The sequence below is a fragment of the Propithecus coquereli genome, unplaced genomic scaffold (assembly GCF_000956105.1).
Source record: "Propithecus coquereli isolate 6110/MARCELLA unplaced genomic scaffold, Pcoq_1.0 Scaffold571, whole genome shotgun sequence".
NCBI lineage: Eukaryota > Metazoa > Chordata > Mammalia > Primates > Indriidae > Propithecus > Propithecus coquereli.
The window spans coordinates 436,003-441,386 of record NW_012151630.1 but is presented as its reverse complement, the minus strand read 5'-3'; the positions used below and the strand labels follow the sequence as shown (position 1 = coordinate 441,386).

General features: G+C 50.4%; 1 protein-coding gene across 1 annotated transcript in view; it reads left to right on the top strand.

Annotated features, from left to right (window-relative positions):
• PTPRN2 (protein tyrosine phosphatase, receptor type, N polypeptide 2) overlaps positions 1-5,384 on the top strand; it is a 500,467-nt gene that overhangs the window by 106,642 nt on the left and 388,441 nt on the right. The window lies entirely within an intron of this gene.

Below are 5,384 nucleotides of genomic sequence, written 5' to 3'. Positions count from 1 at the left end.
TGCACCTGTCTTCCCATCTATCCATCTACCCACCCATCTACCCATCCATCTATCTGTCATCCATCCACCCATCCATCTATCTACTCACCTACTCATCCATCCATCCACTCACCTACCCATCCATCCACCCATCTAGCCATCTATCTATCCACCCATCCACTCAACCATCCATCCACCCACCCCACCCATCCACCCATCCCTCCATCATCCATCCATTTTCCATCCATCATCCTTCATTATTTGTCTATCCTCCACCCATCCATCCTCCATCTACCCATCCATCCACCCATCCACCCAACCATCCATCCACCCACCCCACTCATCCATCCATCCCTCCATCATCCATCTACCCATCTACTCACCTACTCGCCCATCCATCACCCATCTACCCATCTATCCATCCACCCGTCTACTCACCACCCATCCACCCACCCATCCTCCATCCATCATCCATTTATCCATCCATCATCCATCCGCCTGTCCACCCACCCACCCATCATCCACCCATCCACCCATCTACTCACCTACCCATCCATCCTCCCTCCATCACTCACCCACCCACCCATCCTCCATCCATCCTCCATCTCTCCATCCATCATCCCTCCACCTGTCTACCCACTCACCCATCATCCACTCATCATCCACCCATTCACCTACCCAGCATCTACCCATCATCCATCCATCATCCATCCATGCGTCAACCCATCTATCCATTTATTCATCCACCCACCTACCCATCCATCCATCATCCATCCATCTTCATCCACCCATCCATCCAGTTACTGGGCTTCACCCAGAATCCAGGTATCAAACAGACAAAGCACAGGTCAGTCTGTGAAGCCAACAGAGAGTATGCTAGTAAAAACAAACAAATAAACCCAAAAAACTAGTTAGTCTACAAAAGTTTTTTCTTTTTCATTTCTAAACAACTTTCAAGAAAGTTCACCAGTTGAAAAGAGAGACATTTACTTTTGTGTTAGTTATGAAGCATCAGCATTAAATGATTAACTTTAAAACTACCAGTTGTTGCCACATATGCCGTGGCTATTTTCGTTTAATCCACAGAAAGTCAAGGAAATCAGAACCTGAGGCTTGTCTTTATTTAAACTGACTACAGAGCCGTTAACATGTGTCTGGGCGTTGTCTGCAAGGAAAACTGCAGTCATACGTGTTATAGTCATTGAAGACCCTAAAGCCTGACCTGATACAAGTGATCTTGTGTTATGTGTAATTCATTATCATCTAGAAATAACAACTCCCACATCAGCCAAACTAAGTGGAGCCCTCAATTGATAGGAATTCTACATTGTTCTGTGTTTTAGAAATGGTTTTAAATTAGGAAAAGAAGATTTCATCAGAAATTTGTTGTCTGCTCCACGCTCAACCCTACTGCAGTCTGAGTACATATTGAGTTCGGTGTTGGACAATTCCTGGGCATCGTGCAATGGAGATCGATGCTCAGAAAATGACCTCGAGGTACATGATTGCTAAGAAGACTCATATGTCCGTATACCAATATTATAAAAGCAGAGCATTATATGTATTTTTAAATTATTTCCATGATAAAAGTAGGATAAAATATTTCTAAATAGTCCTCAGTTTAAAAAAAGACCATTGAAGCAGAACTTTTACCCCAACATCCTGGTCCATGGAGGGTTTGTTTGTTTCATAAGCCTTAAGTGATAGGGTGGGAATATTTTAGCAAACAAGCAATATATCTATGTGAAATGCTAGAAGTTATTTCTGTTCTTTGTTAGCATGTTTTATGGCTGCAAAAAAAAGCAGCAACTACCGATGTGCGGTAGAATGTCACGTGATCCACTGGGTGACGCAGAGCTCAGTAACAGTTGGGGCGGCATCTAGAACAAAGACGACTGTGGCTAGAACCACAGTGGTGAATTAATCTCACCTGTGCGCACACGTGTGGTTTGCTTACGTTGGTTACACGTGGTTTTAAACCAGTGCATTCTGCAAAATCTCAGGGATATACCTTTCCTTGTTGTCCAGCCTAGTTGGGAAATGACTCATAACAACAATAAGTTGCTTTTGTCTCTCCTAACATATTCTCCATAAGCAGCCATGCCATAGTGCTTTTAAAGTATTGCGTGATTTTCTGGGCTGAATAATCCCCCTTTCACTAGGGTAAAGGGGTTTGCACTGGATTTGTGGGTTCTGCTTTTTGGCATTTCTTCCACTACAAATGGGAGTCACCTCTCACGATGAGTGAATTTCCCTGTTAGAAAGCAGACGGCCCCCCAGGAACAGTGACTCAGAGATGACGCAGGTGTTCTCACCTCAGAAGCTCCTTCCTGTAAGTGCACCTGACATGAGCATCAGAACGGCCCTCTCCGGCCTGCCCTGTGGTGACCGTTCGCATACAATCTGCATCCCAGCAGCACAGGGTCAGAAGGAACGAGACCGTCTTCCCCTTGTATCGACACATCCCCTTGTGTCGTTCCCTGGGGAAGCAGGGAGTGCCCTGTGCAGGGGCCACGTGAACCTGTGCAAGGTGGGCTGATCTAGAGGGTGGATTTTATAGAATTCAGAGCAGGAGCAGCGCGTTGTGCATCGATTAGAGCAGAGGTGAATGGCTTCGGGCTAGAGGGAGATCCTATAACCTGTCAATCACCCGAACCGCCCTGCAGGGTTTGCCTTACCATCCCTACTTCGTAGGTTAAGAACGAAACGTGCTGAAATGACCCAGCAAGGAAGTGGCAGTTAGACCTGGACCGTGGGCCTCTTGAGCGCCAGTGCTCGTGTTTCTCTGTGACAGTAAATTGTAACATGTGAAGAAAATAATGAGGCCACTGATGCAAGTGAAAACGCTTCAACACAGATGCCAGGAACCAGTCGATCCTCACCATCCAGACTCCACTTTTGCGAATTCACCGGTTAACCCCGGGTCAGGGCTCACGCCACGATCATTCCTGGCACGCGTGAAGCGGCGAGCAGTGCGAGCCGCCCGGGGCGCACGTTCTCGGAGGAGGCCGAGCAGGGCGATGCTCCGCCTCCGCGTTCCAGCTCTGACGCCGCGAGCAAGGTCCCCGTCAGGGTCTATGCAGCACCACGTTTTTCACGTTTCCGGGCGTTTTGTTGGTGGTTCTGCCCCCCTTGCGGTGCTGAAGTGCTGTCTCACGTTCCCGCGCAGGAGAGGCTGTGACGTGCGTTATGGAGGAAACGTCACGCAGATGAGCTTCGTGTGGGCGTGAGTTCGGCATTAACAACTCGGCGGCGTATATCAGTCCTAAATGAGGCATCTTTAAATAGAAACACGTCAAACAAGGTTATGTGTCGTGGCCAGAGGCTCTCAGGAGTCTGACCTGTTCCCCGGAGCAGCAGTCGGAACCCGCTTACCTGCTTTCCGTGACTGTACAGAACACACCTCAAATGACTCGACTCATCCATAGCACGTTTTCAGTAATTATTAGTTGAATATGAACGAAACTCTGAAAGTTGAATATCAAAATTAGTACCTCTGTTTCCTAGTTAAACCTAGATATTTCCTTATAACTTAAAGTTCAGCTTTCTTTGTGTCTGTTTGAATCGTTTCTTCCTAATCAAAATGCCGATTCTTTGTATCGTGCGGCTCTAACATCATTCGAGCCACAGCGCGACAGACCCCAGCGTACCAGCGAGGGACGCGCTCACAAAACACCAAACTGCTCCTCTCCCCGAGAGCTCTAACGTTAGGGGCCGCACTTGCTTCTGAGAGGCTGTGCAAGGCTCTTGGCATCTCTGTTTTACATTTTATTGTCTGATCAAACACAGAAATTCCCCTTTCTCTGCTAGCCATATGCACATGGGGTTCATTCCATTTCCCCAAACTTACAAAGAACCAGAAAGCTAAACAAGGTGGGAAAGGCAGCCAAGGCTGCGTGGCCCTGACAGGAGGGGTGGGAAGGCCTGTGCCGCGACCCTGCTCGGGTGGACGAGGGGACCGTCCGCAGGCGTCGGGAAGCAGATGCAGGCAAATCCGTCCTGGGAGAAAGGCCTGCGGATGACCGTCCGGAGCTGGCGAGCCCTGCAGGTCGGCGCGGGAGGCCCGTGGAGCGCCTGGCGGCTGGCAGGGGCGGTGTGGGTTACGCACAGCGCGCAAGGGCGCCCACACGGGGCTTGTCTTGGGAACCAGAGAGAAGCAGTCTGGACGCCGGTCTCCTCGGTGAGTGAGGCCCACGAGGGCAGACAGCGGGGCCTTCTCGCGTGAGGAAGGTCTCTGCACACAGCCCACACCTCTGGGAAATGAGGCGGTGTCTGAGGTGAGGGGCCAAGGTCCCCATGACGTGCAGACTGTGCCCCGAGGTCAGCAGCCCGCCCCCACCTCCAGGTGAGCGTCCTTAGTCTCTGGAGCCCTCCGGTGCCATGGAAACGGCCGGACGGGCTGTGAGGACTGGGATGGCAAATGTCGCTGTTCCCCCGGAAATAGAGCCTTGGGGGTGAGGAGAAGGGGGTCCTGGGGGTGAGGAGAGAGGGGGGGTCTGGGGTGAGGAGAAGGGGGTCTAGGAGTGAGGAGAGGGGAGTCCTGGGGGGAGCAGAAAGGGGGTGTCCATTGGGGGCAACAGGACACACATCGCCGCCAGCCGAGGGTTTCGTGCAGATGCCGGAGGCTGGGGCAACCAGCCGAGTGGCTTAGCTTTTGCTCCTCGTAGGGGTGACGTCACCTCCCTGGGGCAGAAATCCGGGGTTACAGTGATGTGTCATCCCTGAAGCGCGGTGCACGTGGCCGATACCCGGTGCATGTGAGGCCTTAAAGTTCCGTGGACGGAAGCTATTAAGTTTGGTACAAAAGTAATTGCAGTTTTGGACCCTGAGTTTTAAATCATTGTAACTAGGCTCCAACATCTTTATTAATCAAAATAGGAACCATCACAATCAATACATTTTTGCCAGCTAGAAATAAATTTGTTTATTCCTGTAGCGTACAAATCCGTGCTTTGGGGTTTGACAAACTCTTGGAAAGCATTTTCTGCATCTTGGTGGTTGCAGAAGTGTTTTCCCTGCAAAATGTTGTCGAGATGCTTGAAGAAGTGGTAGTTGGTTGGCGAGAGGGCAGGTGAATAAAGCGAATGAGGCAAAACTTCGTAGCTCAGTTCATTCAAATTTTGAAGCGTTGGGTGTGCGACGTGCGGTCGGGCGTCGTGGAGAAAAATTGGGTCCTTTCGGTTGACCAGTGCCGGCTTCAGGCCTTGCAGTTTTCGGTGCATCTCGTGGATTTGCAGAGCACGCTTCTCAGATGTAGTGGTTTCGCCGGGATTAAGGAAGCTGTAGTGGATCAGACCGGCGGCAGACCACCAGTGACCAGGACCTTTTTCTGGTGCAAGTTTGGCTTTGGGAAGTGCTTTGGGGCTTCTTCTCGGTCTAACCGCTGAGCTGGTCCTCGCTGGTTG